Source organism: Musca autumnalis, unplaced genomic scaffold (assembly GCF_047663935.1).
Source record: "Musca autumnalis isolate F117 unplaced genomic scaffold, ASM4766393v1 scaffold_3, whole genome shotgun sequence".
Classification (NCBI taxonomy): Eukaryota; Metazoa; Arthropoda; class Insecta; order Diptera; family Muscidae; genus Musca; species Musca autumnalis.
In genome coordinates this window covers 236,313,211-236,337,202 of record NW_027411866.1, presented here as the reverse complement: position 1 = coordinate 236,337,202, position 23,992 = coordinate 236,313,211, and the positions used below count along the sequence as shown (strand labels likewise).

Genomic DNA, 23,992 nt, shown 5'->3' with positions numbered 1-23,992 from the left:
TTTTCTTAAACAATAAAATTTAATTAACGCTGATAAAATAAACCTGAACAAAGGACACTTATTTGAATTTCTTAACAAATACACATTCCATTTTATCACCTCCTTTGGAAAGGACTAACTTCTTTCACAAGCATTGAGTGTGTATGAATGTGTTAGTGTGTGTGTGTACGTTCGAGCTTATTTGTTATTCTTATATTTAAACAATAATCAACAACGACTACAAGGCAATATGAAACAAATAATAAACCAGGAGAGATAAATAAACAATGGATAAAAACCTAAGCAAACAATGGCTATGCGAGCGACAACAGCAGCAGTAACAACAACAACAACGAAAACAATTGCAATAATAATGACAAAGGATAACAGCAAGCATGCTGATGTGGTGGTAAAAGCAAGTTAGTAGTAAAAGCAATCCTTGCTAAACATAAATCCATCAACAAATATAAGAATTTAACCCATCATCTACAGCAATGGATTTGAAGGACCTAGAGAGCAATAAATGAGGAATATTTAAAGCATAGCTATTTGAAGTCTAGCCGAGCAATAAACGTGAATTCTTTTAAATGAATACATTTTGATCAATCAAAAAATGTTAAGTGTGGAATAATTTCCATCACTCAAACGCGTAGATTTTTAACAAATAATTTGCATCACTCAAAAGCGTGGATTTAAAAAATAATTTTCATCACTCAAAAGCGTGGATTTAAAAAATAATTTTCATCACTCAAAAGCGTGGATTTAAAAAATAATTTTCATCACTCAAAACAAATTTCCATCACTCAAAAGCGTGTATTTTTAACAAATAATTGTCATCAGTCAAAAGCGTGGATTTTTAACAAATAGTTTTCATCACTCAAACGCGTGGATTTTTAACAAATACTTTTTATCAGGCAAAAGCTTGGATTTTTAACAAATACTTTCATCAGACAAAAGCGTGTTTTTAACAAATAGTTTTCATCACTCAAACGCGTGGATTTTTAACAAATAATTTTCATCACTCAAACGCGTGGATTTTTAACAAATAATTTTCATCACTCAAACGCGTGGATTTTTAACAAATAATTTTCATCACTCAAACGCGCGGATTTTTAACAAATAATTTTCATCACTCAAACGCGTGGATTTTTAACAAATAATTTTCATCACTCAAACGCGTGGATTTTTAACAAATAATTTTCATCACTCAAACGCGTGGATTTTTAACAAATAATTTTCATCACTCAAACGCGTGGATTTTTAACAAATAATTTTCATCACTCAAACGCGTGGATTTTTAACAAATAATTTTCATCACTCAAACGCGTGGATTTTTAAAAAATAATTTTCATCAGTCAAAGCTTGGATTTTAACAAATAATTTGCATCAGTCAAAGCGTGGATTTATAACAAATAATTTTCATCAGTCAAAGCGTGGATTTTTAACAAGTATTTTTCATCAGTCAAAAGCGCGGGTTTTTTTACAAACAATTTTCATCAGTCAAAAGCGTGGATTTTTAACAAATAATTTTCATCAGTCAAAAACGTGGATTTTTAACAAATAATTTTCATCAGTCAAAACCGTAAATTTTTATTAATTTATAATTTTCATCAGTCAAAACCGTGAATTTTTATTAATTTATAATTTTCATCAGTCAAAAGCGCGGATTTTTAACAAATAATTGTCATCGCTCTATCACTCAAAAGCGTGGATTTTTAACAAATAATTGTCATCGCTCTATCACTTAAAAGCGTGGATTTTTAACAAATAATTGTCATCGCTCTATCACTCAAAAGCGTGGATTTTTAACAAATAATTTTCATCATTCAAAATCGTGGAGGACAAAATTTCAAAAGACGGATTTGTCAAAAGCGTGGATTTTTAACAAATAATTTGCATCAGTCAAAACCGCGAATTTTTAAAAATTTGTAATTTTCATCAGTCAATAGCGTGGATTTTTAACAAATAAGTTTCATCACTCAAAAGCATGGATTTTTAACAAATAAGTTTCATCAGCCAAAAGCGTGGATTTTTAACAAATAATTTTCATCAGTCACAAGCGCGGATTTTTAACAAATGATTTTCATCAGTCAATACGCGGATTTCTAACAAATAATTTACATCAGTCAAAAGCGTGGATTTTTAACAAATAAGTTTCATCAGTCAAAAGCGTGGATTTTTAACAAATAATTTGCATCAGTCAAAAGCGCGGATTTTTAACAAATAATTTGCAACAGTCAAAAGTGTGGATTTTTAACAAATAATTTTTATTACTGGAACCAGTAGATTTTTAACAAATAATTTTCATCAAAAGCGTAGTTTTTTTAGCAAATAATTTTCATCACTCAAAAACGCGCATTTTTAACAAATAATTTCCATCAGTCAAAGCGTGGATTTTAAACAAATAATTTTCATCAGTCAAAAGCGTTGATTTTCAACAAAAAAATTTCATCACTGAAAAGCGAGGATTTTTAACAATTAATTTTTATCAGTCAAACGTGTGAGTTTTTAGCAAATAATTTTCATAACTCGAAAGCGTGTATTTTTAACAAATAATTTTCATAACTCGAAAGCGTGTATTTTTAACAAATAATTTTCATCAGTCAAAAGCGCGAGTAATTTTCACCATTTAAAAGTGTGCATTTTAACAAATAAATTACATCAGTTAAAAGCGGGAATAATTTTCATCATCACAAAAATAATTTTCGCCAATCAAAAAACTTATTTTCATCAATCAAGAGCGTTTGGCAAATTATTTGCTTCAGTCAATGGCGTGAATTTTGTAACAAATAACTTTTATCAGTCAAAAGCGTGAATTTTTAACATATAATTTTCATCACTCAAAAGCGCTATTTTTTAACAAATAATTTCCATCAGTCAAAGCGTGGATTTTAAACAAATAATTTTCATCACCCAAAAGCGTGGATTTCTAAAAATTAATTTTCATCACTCAAAAGTGTGGATTTCTAAAAATTAATTTTCATCACTCAAAGGCGTGGATTTCTAAAAATTAATTTTCATCACTCAAAGGCGTGGATTTCTAAAAATTAATTTTCATAACTCAAAAGCGTGGATTTTTTTTTAAATAATTTTCATAACTCAAAAGCGTGGATTTTTTTTCAAATAATTTTCATCACTTAAAAGCGTAAATTTTTAGTAAAAAATGTTCATCACTCAAAAGCGTGGATTTTTAACAAATAATTTTAATCACTCAAAGCGTGGATTTTTAACAAATAATTTTAATCACTCAAAGCGTGCGTATTTAACAAAAAATTGTTATCAGTCAATCACCCAAAAGCGTGTGTGCGTATTTAACAAAAAAATTGTTATCAATCATCCAAAAGCGTGCGTATTTAACAAAAAATTGTTATCAGTCAATCACCCAAAAGCGTGCGTATTTAACAAAAAAAATGTTATCAGTCAATCACTCAAAAGCGTGCGTATTTAACAAATAATTTCCATCAGTCAAAACCGTGGAGAACAAAATTTCAAAAGACGGCTAGCGTGGATTTATTTAAAATATATGTTCTATCAATCAACGAAATAATTTTCGTCAATCAAAAAATAATTTTCGTCAGTCAAAAAAAGTTATGTTCATCAATCAATAAAATAATTTTCATCAATCAAACAAATTATTTCCATCAAACAACAAAATAATTTGCGTCAATGAAAAAAATGATTTTCATCAATAAAAAAATATTTATCTTCAATCAGAAAAATCACTGTCATCAATGAAAAAATAATTTTCGTCAATTAAAAATAATTTAAGTCGATCAAAAAATCATGTTCGTAAATTAAAAAAATTAAAAAATAATTTTAGTCAATCAAAAAATAAATTTAATTTTGTGATTTGTTTAAATATAATTAAAAAAACTGGCAGTGTTGCGAAATTTTACTAATCGTTCCCAATATCATGATTTCATCCCGAAGGGAATTATTAATTGGCTTTTCAGTTTCTGAAATGATGATTTTTTATTGAAAACACAAACTCAAGTATCGAGTATTCTCATGTGTATAAAAATGATACTCACTTTTCGGCTTTCTCAAAAAAACACCAAAACAAAATATTTTGCAACATGCCAGCACATATCAACTAGGAATTCATCGAATTCTGTGATTTTAAAGAACATCAACACAGTTGCCTCTGATGATTGTTGTTGTGATTTTTGTTCAAAATTCCCTTGCGCATGCCATCCGCTGTTTTTGGTTTGTTTTGTTATTGTTGAAGATTCAATCTCATTTGATTGCTTAAGCTGGAGTATTCCCCCAATGGCTTAAGCCTTTTGAAAAGCCAATTGATAATCCCCTTCGCTGGGATGAAATCATGATATTGGTAGCGATCAGTAAAATTTTGCAACACTGTCAGTTCGTTTTGAAAAACATTACTCTCTGTAATAGAGGGTAATAAATGAGGTTGAGCCAAATGGGGGAATACTCCAACTCAAGCAATCAAATGAGATTGAATCTTCAACAATAAACAAAACAAACATATACTTTTTATCCCCCACTGGGCATATATTTTTAAATAATATTTTTTTCATCCATCAACAGACCAAAAATATTACTTAAATAATACTTTTTCGTCCATCTACTGTGTCCCCTAGAGGACTCATCAATTCCACAAGGACCAATACATATACTCTCGCAACCGCCAAACAAGAACTCGTCTATTTACTTGCATTTTTATATAGATAATATTTACCTACTTATATGTATATATAATAGTACATGTAGTTCACATTTTCACAAACATAAATAATACAATGTATAGTAAATTCAATTAAATTGCTAATTGAAATCGCTTGAATTTATAATGAAATGTTAAATAGGACAGACACTGGCAAGCTAGCAGACACATACACAGACGGTGATAATTCAATTACTGAACAACGTTTAAAAAATCTCAACTCAAGTGTGAATATTATTAGGAAGGGAGTAAAAAGGAGTGAAATGTGAGTGTGTAAAACACAACCGACAACCACCAACCGCGAACATGAAAAATAATTAGGGAAAAATTTGCATTGCATTCAAAATGTTAATGTGAACGTGAAACTTGTTCATAAATAGATAATTTTTATGTAGTATTAAGTAGTTGTTACCTTTGTCAGCAGGTGTTTGAGTACTTAAATGCAGAACTGGGAAAAGCAATTTAAATATTTATTGTGTAAATTAAAAGTTCAACATTGGACAGGGGAAACAAATTGAAAATTTTGACATTTGAATGAATAAACATATGTATGATGAATGGAAAAAAGTATTGTATAAAAAATCCACGCTCCGTAGTCTGTTGATTTTAATGAATATATGTATCTATGTATGATGAATGGAAAAAAATATTTTATAAAAAATCCACCGGCTTTTTCGATACCGGTTTGACGTGGAACCAAACAACACCCTTGTTCCGGCCAGTGGCTGTCACCTTACTGTACACATGCTTGTATTTATATCGTTTATCACTGTTGTGAGCAGCAATATCCCGGAATGCCTGCTCCGGTTTCTTTTGGTCCGTGTCGGGACGGAGGAAAACCCTGGACCAACATGTGTATTTGTGTTCGGTTTGTCACATCCGCATCTTCACCCAAATCCAATCTTCGGTGAGATGTAATAGATGTCGGAAATGAGTGTTTCTACGGGGTTGTTCAGAACTTCTCCATACGAAGGACTACGACAGGGACTTTGTTATTGCATGCTGCGTGAACACATGCACCGTTCCAACTCACTTCGTCATCAGATTACGCGACTCCCCCGCATTACACCTAACAGCAGCTTCACAAGCAGCACTTAACACCAGCTGTTGTTGTTCCAATCAATTAAAATCCATCCTTTTTCCAATTTAAATGCAATTGATTTCTTGAACTTTTATCAGTCAAGAGCGTGAATCTTTAACAAATGATTTTCATCAGTAAAAAAACGTGGATTTTTAACAAATAATTTTTATCAGTCAAGATGGCGGATCTTTAACAAATAATTTTCATCAGTAAAAAAACGTGAATTTTTAACAACTAATTTTCATCAGTCAAAAGGGTGGATTTTTAACAAACAACTTTCATAAGTCAAACAAATGGATTTTTAACAAATAATATTTATCAGTCAAGAGCGTTAAGAAATAATTTTTATCAGTCAGTTCATTATAAAAAGGCGTGATATTTTAACAAATAATTTTCATCAGTCAAAAGCGTGGATATTTAACAAATAATTTCTATCAGTCAAAAGGGTGGATTTTTAACAAATGATTTTCATCAGTCAAAGCGTGGATTTTTAACAAATATTTTTCATCAGTCAAAAGATTGGATTTTTAACAAATAATTTTATCAGTCAAAGCGTGGATTATAACAAATATTTTTCATCAGTCAAAACAGTGGATTTTTAACAAATAATTTTATCAGTCAAAACAGCGAATTTTTAAAAAATATTTTTCATCAGTCAAAGCAAGGATTTTTAACAAATATTTTCCTTGAGTCGTAAAAATATCATGGTCGCGGCGGTGCAGATGTGGAGTTGGGGGATTAGCTTTCCTATTGCATCAGTCTATTCAATACAGACCTATCTCGTTTGAGCCTGGCTCTAATGACCCGCACATGGAATGTATGGGGGTAGCGGTCAGGTTTGGAACTGCCGAGGTAGAGTTGCTGAATGTATACATCCCGCCGATAAATAGCTGTACTCCAGGTTATAGACCCAACATTAGCATGTTGTCATTATGAGTTGTGGCATTCTGTCGTCGGAAACGACCAGGAGGGGAATAGTCCTGTCTGCGAAGATTGATACCTCTACGTTTTGCACGGTCAATGAGGACGCTTCTACCAGGATTAGCGGAGAGTGTCACAGTTCGCCAGACATAACCATCGTGTCACACAGTCTGACAAATAACTCCATATGGCAACCCATCTTTTCTCCTAAATCAGACCACCTCCACCATTATCTGCATCAGTAGACCGCCTGACTTCATCACCTCTGAAGGCCGCACTTTTACCAATCATGAAAAAGCTAATTGGCCAAGTTGCAGAGAGTTCACTAATCCCCGTTACAGAGATCTGTCTTACCCTTCTAATATTCGGGTAGCGGAAAGGACGTCCCGAGACATCACTTCTGCAGTCGCACGCCATATGTACACCTGCTGGTCGAATAACCGAAGGGGGACCAAATTTCTCAGCAGAGGCGATGGGATTAGCAAATGAGCGTGATGGACTTCGTCGCGCCAGATCCAGCGACCCCAGGGTCAGGGAACTGACAATGGAAGTTAACAGGTTGGTTGGTGGTTAAATCATCTGAATAGTTGCAACATTGGAGTCGGAATAAGTGAATTGTAGGCAACGGTTAAGACACTCTGAAACCCAGGAAAGAAGGAAGATAGGAAATCAGTCACGTTTGGCGACGCTACGCTCACAGATCGGAAGAGGACTTCCAGTTATTTCAATCCAAAATTTCTCCAGCACCCCGAGAGTGCCAGGGTGAAAAGAAGAATACTACGTCACATTAGATCTCTGCCTGCCGAGTATAAACCACCCCAATTTAAAATGGATGATGTTGCGAATGTCATGAGAAACGCTAAATCATCCAAAACGTTGGGCCCTGATGGAATCTCCATTGTAATGCTGAACTTACTAAAGTTCTCAACCAGTCGCTAGCCACCCACATCGTTCCCGAAATCTGAAAAGGGGTCAGGGTGGTACTGAAACCAAGCAAGGTTGCCAGCAAAGGTGAATCGTACAAACCGACTTCGCTTTTATAGCCCGTAGCAAAACCCTTGAGGCTTTAGTCCTCCCCAACATCAGAAATAGCTATCCAGTTGTCGATCATAAGCATGGCTTCCGTAAGCAGCACAGCACCACAACAGCTCTGCACTCCATATCCACACATATTAGTCACGGACTCAACAAGAGCAAGTCGTGTGATAGAACAATAATGGTGGCGCTTGACTTATCAAAAGCCTTTGACGCTGCCAGGCACTCTACACTGTTTGAGGATATCGAACAGACAACCCTCCGACCAAGTTCGCAACGTTGGATAATCAATTATAAGCGTGCGCGCCAGTCGTACATGGAATTCAGGAACAAGAAGTCCAATCCCCGTAGAGTGGCACAGGGATTTCCTCAAGGTGGGGTTATATCTCCGGAACTGTTTAACCTCTACCTCTTCTGTATTCCGTCCCCTCCAGATGGCATCGAGATCGTAACGTATGCGAGTGATTGTACTATCTTGGCGTTAGGTACCTTCCCAGATATTATTTGTGAAGAATTGTATATCATGGTTGATGACAGCAAAATTCCGAGCACAAACTACCCCAAAATTCCAGGGATTACATTCGACAGCATGTACATGTCGTCCACGCATGTCAAAGCAATTTGCTACAAGTTGAGATGTAGGAACAAGGACCTAAAGTCCCTAGCCGGCAGCACTTGCAGATATAGAAAACTTGTTGACCCTGTAAAACGGGATAGGTCGGTCTGTGGTAAGCTATAAGGCGCCAACCAGTATGGTACGCGAATATAAGTGCAAAGCGATGGAAAAATATTCACAACTGTTAGAATGCCGACCTGAGAATTGCAACAGGTTACCTCTTCATGTCTTCTGTGAACCATCTACATGAGAAGACAATGATTCTTCCGCTACAGCAACACAATGGCATGCTTTCCTTGCAGTACTTGCTCGGTTATTACCGTGAGAGCCATCCTAATCAACATATGGTGGATAGGATCTTCATTATCTACACCCAGAGAAAAAATGACAACATCCGTGTATGAAATGACCACATCCGTGTATGATAGTGTATCAACCACGTTTGGTGTCAAAATGAGCACGCCGTTGTCATTTTGACACCGAGATTTTGGCAACGGTTTCAACAACAGACGTGCATGAAATGAGCACATACGTGGTCATTTCGAGAAATGAAATTTTTTGAAAAGTATTTTATTAAACGAAACCAATTACATACATTTAATATAAATACATATTTGATTTGACAAAACAATTCGAGTTACATATATTCAATGTATAGAAACAAATTAAATTAACTTAACTCTAAAATAAACTTTTCCATTATTCATAGGATATAAGTGAAATTGGTAAGTAATAAAATCTAAAATTGGTATTAAAAAAGTTGTATCCTCATTCAGAGAACCAACTTCGTACGATTGTAAATGATAATCAAAGTTTTTAACTTTTACATAGTTACATAAAATGTAAACATTTTCATTTTCAATTATTAAATGTTTAATTTTGAAAAGTTCAATTGCGTCATTATTTGTTGCTAAATAATAGTTTTTTTTATACCTAGTTCCCATGGTAGAACAAGAAAAGGTAGCAGCAATACCCAGCTGACTGAACTGGGTTGTAGTGTTAGTGTCAAATTCCATTCGACATTTTATGTATTTATTTCTATGTTCGATGTATATTAGGGATATATATTTTTGAAGAACAAATTTATTCATCAGAAAAAAAAACTATTTCCCATAAAGACGGCTTCATATCATTGACATGTAACCTCCTCCAGGTCCGAACGACATGCCGCACACTAAAACACCGCTTATAGAGGCGGTACAATATTTGTTAATATGTGTGGTATTTTCTTAAACTTGAAAAGAATAAAGCCCTAATAAACATGTGCTTTTTTGTTTTCAAAAGCAAATGATTGAAACATCCTCTCTTTTTTCAATGAATTACCAGCGACCCGAAACATTTTTGCAAGTATTCTACTTTCTGCGAGAAATTATGCATTTAGTGGAATGATATGGAAACATTCAAATTGAAAATCTAACGAGTTTTCATTCATGTTTTCCAAAATATTCAATCAAATGTGAAAAATTATTAGTTTTTTAAATTCCAATAATTTATAGACATTTCCTTGTTTTGTTTACATTTACGTTGACACTAAGGTTTACAAACAAAAACAAATTCCTTTGTGGTTGTTGTTCGAGTTGTATTTGTTGTAGTATTAACTTTACCTTGTATTTGTTCTACCATGCCTAGTTCCCTTAAAAAAAATGTCATCAGACACTTAGCAATTTTGGTAATTTAAAACTGGCTTACTTTTTGTGTAACAATATTCCTCTTTTGCCAAATCTGCGATGGTATGCGTATTAATGATAACATTTGGTTCTAAGTTATCTTCGTGTTTTAATAAAAAATTGGAAAATTTCAAAATTTCTTTGCCGTATGTTAAAAGATCTTTTCCATTTTTCGCAAATCGATCCCCAATCATTACATTCTCTTAGTAAGGAAGCTTTCAATGAATTTTCAACTGAGGGAACATCTTTGTTGAAAAATTAGGAGACGTGTGAGTGCTGCTTTGCTTGTGCTAGGCTCTGAATTCAAAAGCTTTATTTTTTGGGGCTTCTTGTTTCTATACTTGGCATAAAGTTTTCCGCTTGCGTTGTTCTTTCCTTTTCTTGAAATGTAATAATAATCCTAAAAATAAAAAAACTACATAATCAGATACCTTATTTATATTGTTAATCTTACCCTCATTTCGTTTTCAAGAGGGAAAACGGAACAAATTTCGTCCAATATGCGCATATAGTCTCGAGCGTAAAGAGTAACATTGTTGGTTAAAATATCTTCAATAATTATATTAATCATAGCTGTGTTCCTTTACTTACCTGAGGTTACCATTTTTGCCATTTGTTACCATTTTTAACCTGCAAGGCGTTTCTTAACCCCGAAAAGTGGCAAAACTGGAAGCAATTTTTAAGAGAGTGAGATTGGAGAGAGAGCGAAAATGGCTTTCTCTTCTACCACAGGCTACCAGCAAAATTTCTGCAGGTAAAAAATGGCAGAACTGATTTTTCGACTTTTGAGTCGAACGCTGACAAAACTAAATGAAAAACTGTGAAATAAAAGACGAAAATTGATTTTTGTATGTTTCTTTTTGACATTGCTGCCACATCTACCATTTTTCCGTTCCTTTACTTTTCTGGTAAAAATGTTCATGAGAGAGCAATTTTGACATTTTTCTCTTTTACCACCCTTACCATTAAAAAAGTAAAGGAACAAAGCTCATATCATCTCTTTGCTCGTCACTTAATTTCTTATTAGCACTACTACATTCAAGCGCTAGTTTCCCCTTCGAGGTATGTGTTAACAATTCCTTTAGATCCTATATTAATTAAAAAAATACATTAATTATGCTTACACAAATATTACTCTTACTTTACCTCTGACAGAATTCCTTTGGCTTTTGAGCAGTTCGAACCTGTAGTGTCGGGAGTACCAGGAGTACTTGCAGGTGTCTCGTTGCGTTTCCACCATTCACCTATTTTAGATGGAACTGAAAATAGTTTCGTCATCAATCCCGAGCTATTGTTATGACAATATTAATACTGAGTTCAACACTGTAATACAAATAATACGTACCTCTCGTTTTTTCCAAGCAAAGAGCTTTTCTCTGAATTCAACACGCAGTCCCAATGGTTGCACTGCTTCCTTTAAATCTTCTTTTTTCATGTACTGCAAACTGCGAAATTTTACATGTGATGCTAAAAGAACAAAAAAGAAAATTCTTTGTTAATTACACTGATTAACTGAAAACTTCATTTTTATTTACTTACCTTTTAAGTGTTCAAAAAGCGACTCCATATTTATTCCTTTTAAGAACTCCCTTAAAATATAATCGTCCTCATTGTATTCCGCATCTTGACTGCTGCAATGGCTTGTATAGCGAACCACAACAATATTGCCATCGATTTCTAGCAAATCACCAATGATATTTTGAGGCTCTTGCGAATTAATTTCTTGAATATTATTCAATTTCAATACATTTTTTGCACAATGCGTCCTTTCTCTTTCAATAACACGAAAAAAATGGCAAATATGCAGCCGATTGCACACGAGTAAAAAAATGACAACTGTGGTGCATGATTCATACACGGTCGTTGCTAAATTGACAACGACCGTGTATGATTCATGCACGTCGGTGTACAAAGTAACAACACTGGTGCATGATTTATGCAGGCGGTGGTGCATAATTCATACACGTCCGGTGTCAAATTGACAACGACCGTGTATGAATCATGCACCACCGCTGTCATTTTTTACTCGTGTGTAATCGGCTGCAATTACCAATATTAAAAACGCAACGTTGTCATTTTGAGCACATCGGTGGACAAATTAAGCACGGCCGTTGTTGGTACCGAAAGTTGACAACGTCTCGGTGTCAATTTGAGCACGTTCGTGTACAATTCACCAACAGCCGTTGTTGAAAAAAATAACAACGGGTCGTTGCGAAAATGACAACATACGTGCTTGATTTCGCAACGGGGTTTTTCCCTCAGTGTAGAGAACTCGACCGTACAAGAGAGAGAACAAGCAGGTTTAAATAACACTCACACTGCAGCAGTCACAGATGCCATAAACAATTATCGTGCGAACGCGGCCTCAGAGAACATGCCCCATCCACCACTGCTAAGGAGCGTCAGTTGCTACGACAAACCACAGCAGTTTTGACTCAACCACGCTAGCGATAATGCAGTCTTCTAAATTGCTACAACATCTGCCCAGCATGTGGCACAGGCCCGCACTGCCCTGCCAAACGCACTTAACTAACTCCAGCAGATCTGTGGCTGCATCCCATAGAAGCAACCACTTTCCTAGAATTAGAGATAGACAGAAAATTAGGGGTCGATTATGTATAGCAACCCAACTCCAGTTGCGTTGCCGACAGCAAATTTAATAACAGAAATTTCCATTTCCGCAATGAAATTCATACTTTTTTACAATTAAATTAATAGCTGAAAGTTCAAAACATTGATATTGAATGGATTTAACAAAAATTTCTGTCGTTTCCGTTATTTTAATTGTATGATTTTCTCATCTGGCAACGCAACTACAGTTGAGTTGCTATCCATAATCGACCCCTTAAAAAAGTATCAATCGGCTTTTCCAACAGAGGTATACCCTCAGCCTGTGTGAAATGAAAAAAAAACGTATCTAATTAGGGGGTCATTCCTCTCGATAGGACCATTATATCAGCGAACATGGACTTAGCCACAAAAAAACATCATATGTATCTCTGTAAACAGGGCTACTAGGAGTACCTTCGGTAAAAATTTCCAAAAGATTCTCGCACAGACCCTTAACCGCATTTGTGTGGGTGGTACCCTAAGGAATCGATCTACATAAACTAAGTTTGGACAAAATATTTCGGGATCCGAAGTTTGGACCAAATTGGTTGTTCCGTTTATAAGATATTGCGCTTACCATTTTAGCGAATATTTTCGAGCTTTTGTGGGGGAGGTACCGGAATAAGTGGACCTATGAGCACCACCTTTAATTTGCATCTAATATTCGAAGAAATATTACGATATGCAAAGTGTAGACTAGACTGGCTTTACTCAAAGAAAAAAATCCATGTCGGATTTTTTTTGGCGGCATAGACATAGATCCGGTTAGAAAACAACGATTCGAGAGGAGGTCCCAAACTGCATTTGTCCGAAATTTTGTGTCGGAGGTATCCGAAGGAGTTGACATATATAATCAATATTCTAACCTGATCTATGTCTCGTAGAAGTGCAAAGTATGGACCAAATCGGTTACTGCCTTCGAGAGTTATCGTGCGCACCATTTTAGCGAAAAATTGTGAACTTTTGTGGGGGAGGTACCCGAAGCAGTGGATCGATTATGACCTATACTAGAATTTTTAAATATTTCGACTGCCAAATTTTGGACTAAATGGGCTTATCCGTTCGAGAGTTATCGTCCATCGGGTTTTTACAGCTTTCGGGACATTTTCTCAGGAAGTATTCCATTGCCCCTGGAAAAACTTGTACCGTCGTAATGGGGGCAGCGAATACAAGGTGTTACAACAAAAATCAAAAAGAGGAGGAACAATTTTCCGAAATTTTGTGTGGAAGGTACTAGAGTTGGGTAATCTAGTTCCTAGTTCCTTGTTCTAGTTCCAAAACGTATGAGTAACATCATGAAATATAACGTGTGATAGTAAGTATACGCAGGTTGTTCAAAGAAAAAATGTGGGCCATTGGAACTGCGAAGTGAACTAGATAGTTCCATATAGTTCCTTTGGCACAACTCTAGAAGGTACCCGAAGGTGTGGACCGATGTAGTCCATATTCGAACTTGATCTATGCCTGGTAGAAATATTACGATGTGCAAAGTATGGACCAAATCGGTTAGTACCTTCGGGAGTTATCGTTGGCATAATTTTTGAGAAAAATTTTGAACTTTTATTGGAGAGGTACCCAAAGGGATGGATCGATAACCATTATTTCGATGAGGCACATTTTGTCAGTATGAAAGTGTATATCGTATACCCTCGTTAGCATAAATGCTGAGGATATAAACATAAAATAAAACGCTGTTATAACAACAATAACATAATAAATTCGCGCAGCAGTCTGTTGATGGATGGAAAAATATTCTATAAAAAAACCACGCTCAATGGTCGGACGGAGAGGGCTTGGCGTCCAAAACCATTTTTTCGATAAGGCACATTTGTGGTGGTATGAAAGTGTTTATACCCTCCCGTTACCCTTAAAGCTAAATATATAAAGATAATCTTCAAAAGATAAAGAATACTTTTGTTGGGGGCTGGGTTAGCTGTCATATTTAAGTGTCCCCCAAATCTTACTCCATAACGTTATAAAAACAGCAAATTTAGAAATTAAATATTAATTTTTATTACTTTTAGAAGAAAAAACCCTCAAGGTCGTCTCAGGTTGTACATATCTACATGCATACATACATACATTGAAATCTGTTCCCTGAAACAAAAGCACACAAATATCTACAGGAATGTTACTTATGTTACTTCTAATGATGGTAATGACTCCAGCACAAAAACAATTCCATCGAATACCCATCGTATAATGTAATTTGTGTCTGACTGCCGCCACACCACACACACAACAGTTAACCATGGAAACCAATGACACGTGCCATAGCTCTAGTAATTGTTGGGATAAGTCAACCACACGTCCCTACGAACACACACATTCATGGAGAGGAATGTGCTATTAAAAAAAAACATTTTTTCAATATTTTGTTTACAACCAAAAAAAGAAAGGAAACCACAACAGATTAAGACATTGTATCCGGTTTCCTGTCATTGTACTGGCCATTACAAGCAACAACTGATTGTTGCTTGTCCGTGAGTGACTGACATACATATACAACGATGAAGGTTTACTGAAGTTTACTACAAACAGCTGTTATCCTTTTTGTGGGAGAGTGTAATGTGGTGGAGCTTTTTGTTATCCTCTCTGTGCGCAGCAGTTCTATTTATGTTTGTATTCTCTTAGAAAAACTCTTTTAGATATAAACGTTCTCTTTAAGAATATAAACAAATGTAAACTTAAGAAGCTCCTCTTAAAAATATACATATGTATAAAACATGTTAGAGTACAGAAGGTGCGGCCGAGCCGAATCGTACACACTCCACACCATTACTATTTCCTTTCCTAAAAGAAGCCGACCTCAACCCACTAGAGTTGTAGGCTTATGCCGCATGCTGGACAGATGTTTGGCACGGTGCTATCGATTTTTGTCCTATACTGCAATCTACCGAGCGTAGTTGAGCCAAAACTACTTGATATGCTTGTTGATATAGGGAATCTCTCCTGAATCGTTGGACCTCCCCATTTTGAAAGTGAAGATCCTTCTTAATGTGCCTTCGTGTGGCGAGCCTATCCACCATATTGTGATTAGAATAGATTTCACAGTAGCAGCCGATCAAGTACTGATACAAAAGCATGCCATTGTGTTGCTGTATAAGAAGAATTTTTGGCCTCCTCATGTAGATGGTCCACTGGAGTCATCCGGAGGCACCCTGTTGCTGTTCTCAGGGCGCATTCTGACAGATTTGCATATTTTTCCAACGCGTGCCACTTAGATTCGCCAAAACTGGCGTCGCATAGCTTACCATAGACCGACCTATCGTGTTATATATGGTCAACAAGGTTTCTTTAACTGTACCCCAAGTGCGGGCGGCTAGGGACTTGCGGACATTTTTCCTACATCTCAGCTTGTCGCAGCGTGGGCAACGTGAACATGCTGTCGAATGTCCCCACTAGAATTTTGGGATAGTTTGTGGTCGGAATTCTGCTACCATCGATCATGAGATTCAATTCTGTTCCCACCTCTGCCGTCAATGTGGTGAACACAGTGGCCGTCGATTTAGTGGCGGATATCTGTATATTCCTCGCGTGGAAAAAGGTGGTAAGATCGGTTAAATAGGAGTTCAGTCTCTTACAGATGTTATCAGGGTAGGTACCTGACGCCAGGATCGTACAATCATCGGCATACGTTACGATCTCAATGCCGTCTGGAGGGGGAGGAATACAGGAAAGGTAGAGGTTAAACAGTTCCGAAGATATCACCCCTCCTTGGGGAACTGTTCCAATCTACGGGGCTTGGATTTCTTGTTGCTGAATTCCACATACGACTGGCGACCACACATATAGTTGATTATCCAACGTTTCAGACTTGGCCAGAGGGTTGTCTGCTCGATGTCCTCGAACAGTGTGGAGTGCTTGACAGTATCAAAGGCTTTTGATAAGTCAAGCGCCACCATCACTGTTCTATCACACGGCCGTTCCTGGTTGAGTCCTCGACAAATATGTGTGCAGATGGCGTGCAGCGCTGTTGTCGTGCTGTGCTGCTTACGGAATCCATGCTGATGATCGGCAACTTGATAGCTATTTCTAACACTGGGGTCTTTGCAACGGACGACAAAAGCGAAGTCGGTCTGTAAGATTCACGTCTGCTGGCATTCTTTCCTGGCTTCAGTAGCGGCACCACCCTGCCAAATTTTCCAGACATCGGGAATGATATAGGTGGCTAGAAACAGGTTGAGAGCTTTAGTGGGGTACCATGGAGATTCCATCGGGACCCAACGTTTTGGATGATTTAGCATTCCAGATGACATTTTCAACATCATTCATTGAAAATTGTGGTGGTTCATCGGAAGAAAGAGATCTAATGCGACGTATTACTCTTCTCTTCGCCTGGAGTGCTTGGCGAACTGTCGATTGAAAATACTTGCGCACCTTTTCGTGTCAGTCAACGTAACGGTGCCAAACGTGACTGCGGTCCTGTGCTTTGGGAGTGTGAACCGTTGCCCACAATTCACTTATTCCGGCTTCAATGTTGCAACTAGTTTAACCACTTATTCCGCTTAGGCTCATCTACCAATCTGTTGACTTCCACATGTACATAGCTCTCTGACTCTGTGGTCACTAGGGTTGGCACGACGAAGCTTATCACGCTCATTTGCTAATCGTAGAGATTGCAAAAGGTAGAGCTATCAATTTGGTCATTTCCATGGAACGAACATCACAACTCATAATAAACATTAATATCCCCCAAGACCAGACAGTTATGACCTTCCAAAAGCGAGCTAATGTTGGGACTACAACCTGGAGTATAACTATCTATCGGCGGGATGTATACGTTCAGCAACTCTACCAACTGACAGCTACTTCCATATATCCCATGTGCGGGTTATTAGTGCCATGCTCAAGCGAGATAGGTATGTATTGAACAGACGGGTGCAGTAGGAAAGCTAATCTCCACATCCACTTCTGGTGCGTTCTGAGGTGATGAAATTGGGCGATCTGTTGATGGAGATAAAACCAGACCAAGTGACACGATGGTTATATCTGGCAAACTGTGACACTCTCCGCTATTTCTGGTAGGGGCCGTGCAAATTGGCCTTGCAAAATGTAGAGCTATCAATCTGCAGAGGAGATTGCGGGGTAGTTTAGGTAGGTAGGAAATGGTGCTTCTTATAACCCTTTCCAAAGGAAAGGGTGCTTCTTATGACCCTTTCCAAAGGAAAGGGTGCTTCTTATGACCCTTTCCAAAGGAAAGGGTGCTTCTTATGACCCTTTCCAAAGGAAAGGGTGCTTCTTATGACCCTTTCCAAAGGAAAGGGTGCTTCTTATGACCCTTTCCAAAGGAAAGGGTGCTTCTTATGACCCTTTCCAAAGGAAAGGGTACTTCTTCAGACCCTTTTCTAAAGGAATGGATGCTTCTTATGACCCTATCGAAAGGAAAGGGTGCTCCTTATGACCCTTTCCAAAGGAAAGGGTGCTCCTTATGACCCTTTCCAAAGGAAAGGGTGCTCCTTATGACCCTTTCCAAAGGAAAGGGTGCTCCTTATGACCCTTTCCAAAGGAAAGGGTGCTCCTTATGACCCTTTCGAAAGGAAAGGGTGCTCCTTATGACCCTTTCCAAAGGAAAGGGTGCTCCTTATGACCCTTTCCAAAGGAAAGGGTGCTCCTTATGACCCTTTCCAAAGGAAAGGGTGCTCCTTATGACCCTTTCCAAAGGAAAGGGTGCTCCTTATGACCCTTTCCAAAGGAAAGGGTGCTCCTTATGACTCTTTCCAAAGGAAAGGGTGCTCCTTATGACCCTTTCAAAGGAAAGGGTGCTCCTTATGACCCTTTCCAAAGGAAAGGGTGTGCTTCTTATGACCCTTTCCAAAGGAAAGGGTGTGCTTCTTATGACCCTCTCCAAAGGAAAGGGTGTGCTTCTTATGACCCTCTCCAAAGGAAAGGGTGTGATTCTTATGACCCTTTCCAAAGGAAAGGGTGTGCTCCTTATGACCCTTTCTAAAGGAAATGGTGTGCTTCTTATGACCCTTTCCAAAGGAAAGGGTGCTCCTTATGACCCTTTCCAAAGGAAAGGGTGCTCCTTATGACCCTTTCCAAAGGAAAGGGTGCTCCTTATGGCCCTTTCCAAAGGAAAGGGTGCTCCTTATGACCCTTTCCAAAGGAAAGGGTGCTCCTTATGACCCTTTCCAAAGGAAAGGGTGCTCCTTATGACCCTTTCCAAAGGAAAGCGTGCTCCTTATGACCCTTTCCAAAGGAAAGCGTGCTCCTTATGACCCTTTCCAAAGGAAAGCGTGCTCCTTATGACCCTTTCCAAAGGAAAGGGTGCTCCTTATGACCCTTTCCAAAGGAAAGGGTGCTCCTTATGACACTTTCCAAAGGAAAGGGTGCTTCTTATAACCCTTTCCAAAGAAAAGGGTGCTTCTTATGACCCTTTTCTAAAGAAAAGGGTGCTTCTTATGACCCTTTCCAGAGAAAAGGGTGCTTCTTATGACCCTTTCAAAAGAAAAGGGTGCTTCTTATGACCCTTTCCAAACGAAAGGGTGCTTCTTATGACCCTTTCCAAACGAAAGGGTGCTTCTTATGACCCTTTCCAAACGAAAGGGTGCTCCTTATGACCCTTTCCAAACGAAAGGGTGCTTCTTATGACCCTTTCCAAACGAAAGGGTGCTTCTTATGACCCTTTCCAAAGGAAAGGTTGCTTCTTATGACCCTTTCCAAAGGAATGGAAAGGGTGCTTCTTATGACCCTTTCCAATGGAATGGAAACGGTGCTTCTTATGACCCTTTCCAATGGAATGGAAACGGTGCTTCTTATGACCCTTTCCAATGGAATGGAAAGGGTGCTTCTTATGACCCTTTCCAATGGAATGGAAACGGTGCTTCTTATGACCCTTTCCAAAGGAAAGGTTGCTTCTTATGACCCTTTCCAAAGGAAAGGTTGCTTCTTATGACCCTTTCCAAAGGAAAGGGTGCTTCTTACGACCCTTTCCAAACGAAAGGGTGCTTCTTATGACCCTTTCCAAAGGAAAGTGTGCTTCTTATGACCCTTTCCAAAGGAAAGTGTGCTTCTTATGACCCTTTCCAAAGGAAAGGGTGCTTCTTATGGCCCTTTCCAAAGGAAAGGGTGCTTCTTATGACCCTTTCCAAAGGAAAGGGTGCTTCTTACGACCCTTTCCAAACGAAAGGGTGCTTCTTATGACCCTTTCCAAAGGAAAGTGTGCTTCTTATGACCCTTTCCAAAGGAAAGTGTGCTTCTTATGACCCTTTCCAAAGGAAAGGGTGCTTCTTATGGCCCTTTCCAAAGGAAAGGGTGCTTCTTGTGACCCTTTCCAAAGGAAAGGGTGCTCCTTATGACCATTTCCAAAGGAAAGGGTGTGCTTCTTATGACCCTTTCCAAAGGAAAGAGTGTGCTTCTTATGACCCTTTCCAAAGGAAAGGGTGTGCTTCTTATGACCCTTTCCAAAGGAAAGGGTGTGGAATGGAAAGGGTGCTTCTTATGACCCTTTCCAATGGAATGGAAAGGGTGCTTCTTATGACCCTTTCCAATGGAATGGAAAGGGTGCTTCTTATGACCCTTTCCAATGGAATGGAAAGGGTGCTTCTTATGACCCTTTCCAAAGGAAAGGGTGCTTCTTATGACCCTTTCCAAAGGAAAGGGTGCTTCTTATGACCCTTTCCAATGGAAAGGGTGCTTCTTATTACCCTTTCCAATGGAAAGGGTGCTTCTTATGACCCTTTCCAATGGAAAGGGTGCTTCTTATGACCCTTTCCAATGGAAAGGGTGCTTCTTATGACCCTTTCCAATGGAAAGGGTGCTTCTTATGACCCTTTCCAATGGAAAGGGTGCTTCTTATGACCCTTTCCAATGGAAAGGGTGCTTCTTATGACCCTTTCCAATGGAAAGGGTGCTTCTTATGACCCTTTCCAATGGAAAGGGTGCTTCTTATGACCCTTTCCAATGGAAAGGGTGCTTCTTATGACCCTTTCCAATGGAAAGGGTGCTTCTTATGACCCTTTCCAATGGAAAGGGTGCTTCTTATGACCCTTTCCAATGGAAAGGGTGCTTCTTATGACCCTTTCCAATGGAAAGGGTGCTTCTTATGACCCTTTCCAATGGAAAGGGTGCTTCTTATGACCCTTTCCAATGGAATGGAAAGGGTGCTTCTTATGACCCTTTCCAATGGAATGGAAAGGGTGCTTCTTATGACCCTTTCCAAAGGAAAGGGTGCTCCTTATGACCCTTTCCAAAGGAAAGGGTGCTCCTTATGACCCTTTCCAAAGGAAAGGGTGCTCCTTATGACCCTTTCCAAAGGAAAGGGTGCTCCTTATGACCCTTTCCAAAGGAAAGGGTGCTCCTTATGACCCTTTCCAAAGGAAAGGGTGCTCCTTATGACCCTTTCCAAAGGAAAGGGTGCTCCTTATGACCCTTTCCAAAGGAAAGGGTGCTCCTTATGACCCTTTCCAAAGGAAAGGGTGCTCCTTATGACCCTTTCCAAAGGAAAGGGTGCTTCTTATGACCTTTTCCAATGGAATGGACAGGGTGCTTCTTATGACCCTTTCCAAAGGAAAGGGTGCTTCTTATGACCCTTTCCAATGGAATGGAAAGGGTGCTTCTTATGACCCTTTCCAATGGAAAGGGTGCTTCTTATGACCCTTTCCAATGGAATGGAAAGGGTGCTTCTTATGACCCTTTCCAATGGAAAGGGTGCTTCTTATGACCCTTTCCAATGGAATGGAAAGGGTGCTTCTTATGACCCTTTCCAATGGAATGGAAAGGGTGCTTCTTATGACCCTTTCCAATGGAATGGAAAGGGTGCTTCTTATGACCCTTTCCAAAGGAAAGGGTGCTCCTTATGACCCTTTCCAAAGGAAAGGGTGCTTCTTATGACCTTTTCCAATGGAATGGACAGGGTGCTTCTTATGACCCTTTCCAAAGGAAAGGGTGCTTCTTATGACCTTTTCCAATGGAATGGACAGGGTGCTTCTTATGACCCTTTCCAATGGAAAGGGTGCTTCTTATGACCCTTTCCAATGGAATGGAAAGGGTGCTTCTTATGACCCTTTCCAATGGAAAGGGTGCTTCTTATGACCCTTTCCAATGGAATGGAAAGGGTGCTTCTTATGACCCTTTCCAATGGAATGGAAAGGGTGCTTCTTATGACCCTTTCCAAAGGAAAGGGTGCTTCTTATGACCTTTTCCAATGGAATGGACAGGGTGCTTCTTATGACCCTTTCCAAAGGAAAGGGTGCTTCTTATGACCCTTTCCAATGGAATGGAAAGGGTGCTTCTTATGACCCTTTTCAAAGGAAAGGGTGCTTCTTATGACCCTTTCCAATGGAATGGAAAGGGTGCTTCTTATGACCCTTTCCAATGGAATGGAAAGGGTGCTTCTTATGACCCTTTCCAATGGAAAGGGTGCTTCTTATGACCCTTTCCAATGGAAAGGGTGCTTCTTATGACCCTTTCCAATGGAAAGGGTGCTTCTTATGACCCTTTCCAATGGAAAGGGTGCTTCTTATGACCCTTTCCAATGGAAAGGGTGCTTCTTATGACCCTTTCCAATGGAAAGGGTGCTTCTTATGACCCTTTCCAATGGAAAGGGTGCTTCTTATGACCCTTTCCAATGGAATGGAAAGGGTGCTTCTTATGACCCTTTCCAATGGAAAGGGTGCTTCTTATGACCCTTTCCAATGGAATGGAAAGGGTGCTTCTTATGACCCTTTCCAATGGAATGGAAAGGGTGCTTCTTATGACCCTTTCCAAAGGAAAGGGTGCTCCTTATGACCCTTTCCAAAGGAAAGGGTGCTCCTTATGACCCTTTCCAAAGGAAAGGGTGCTCCTTATGACCCTTTCCAAAGGAAAGGGTGCTCCTTATGACCCTTTCCAAAGGAAAGGGTGCTCCTTATGACCCTTTCCAAAGGAAAGGGTGCTCCTTATGACCCTTTCCAAAGGAAAGGTTGCTCCTTATGACCCTTTCCAAAGGAAAGGGTGCTCCTTATGACCCTTTCCAAAGGAAAGGGTGCTCCTTATGACCCTTTCCAAAGGAAAGGGTGCTCCTTATGACCCTTTCCAAAGGAAAGGGTGCTCCTTATGACCCTTTCCAAAGGAAAGGGTGCTCCTTATGACCCTTTCCAAAGGAAAGGGTGCTCCTTATGACCCTTTCCCAAGGAAAGGGTGCTCCTTATGACCCTTTCCAAGGGAAAGGGTGCTCCTTATGACCCTTTCCAAGGGAAAGGGTGCTCCTTATGACCCTTTCCAAGGGAAAGGGTGCTCCTTATGACCCTTTCCAAGGGAAAGGGTGCTCCTTATGACCCTTTCCAAAGGAAAGGGTGCTCCCTATGACCCTTTCCAAAGGAAAGGGTGCTCCTTATGACCCTTTCCAAAGGAAAGGGTGCTCCTTATGACCCTTTCCAAAGGAAAGGGTGCTCCTTATGACCCTTTCCAAGGGAAAGGGTGCTCCTTATGACCCTTTCCAAAGGAAAGGGTGCTCCTTATGACCCTTTCCAAGGGAAAGGGTGCTCCTTATGACCCTTTCCAAGGGAAAGGGTGCTCCTTATGACCCTTTCCAAGGGAAAGGGTGCTCCTTATGACCCTTTCCAAGGGAAAGGGTGCTCCTTATGACCCTTTCCAAGGGAAAGGGTGCTCCTTATGACCCTTTCCAAGGGAAAGGGTTCTCCTTATGACCCTTTCCAAGGGAAAGGGTTCTCCTTATGACCCTTTCCAAAGAAAAGGGTGCTCCTTATGACCCTTTCCAAAGGAAAGGGTGCCTCTTATGACCCTTTCCAAAGGAAAGGGTGCTTCTTATAACCAGAGTACGTAAAAATACTTTCAATAAAATTTCCAATCGTTTCGTTTCGTATTTTCCATAGGAACAATACAAAACGAAACATAACCCTCGTTGGCCGAGCTCGCTGTTTAGTTTCGTTTTGTTTACATTCGTGAGTACGAACAAAACGAAAAGCGAAAAGTACTCAACTCCACAACAACAGATAGAAAACTAAATTGACCATAACGCACGGCAAACGTTTCCCAAAAATACTTATCGTTTCGGTGGTGAATGAAACAACTCGGCAAAGCATAGCCGAAGTTACATTTCACCAATCGTACGGTTTCCATCTTTTTACGTTGAAAAGTTTGTGTTTTTGTTTTGGTTGTGAGAATGAAACGATTCAGAGAAGCTGAAAAGTTTGTGGCTTTGTGTGATTGGTACGGGAATCGTTTTGTTTCTTTCCGTTCATTGCTTATAACTCTTTCCAAAGGAAAGGGTGCTTCTTATTACCCTTTCCTTTGTGAATTTAATAAAAATTTGCATTAAAAAACTTAAGCTTAAGCTTGCGCGAAGGAGGATTTATAATGATTAATCCGACATTTCCGAAAAACATTATTATTATGCAATTCCATTCAAAATAAAAAACTTGAACTTACCTTTTTTGGCAGCAATTAATTTT

At 38.7% G+C, this 23,992-nt stretch overlaps 1 protein-coding gene across 8 annotated transcripts in view; it reads left to right on the top strand.

Annotated features, from left to right (window-relative positions):
• The first annotated feature begins 5,061 nt into the window (after positions 1 to 5,061).
• LOC141399130 (gem-associated protein 4b-like) overlaps positions 5,062 to 23,992 on the top strand; it is a 53,277-nt gene continuing 34,346 nt past the window's right edge. For 2 of the 8 annotated variants that reach the window (XM_073977282.1, XM_073977280.1), the window contains exon 1: positions 5,070 to 5,143. The gene's annotated coding sequence lies outside the window, so the exon portion shown is untranslated. Of the gene's footprint in view, positions 5,854 to 23,992 lie in introns of all 8 variants that reach the window. The other 6 variants (XM_073977281.1, XM_073977275.1, XM_073977274.1 and 3 more) reach the window with 6 other exon arrangements.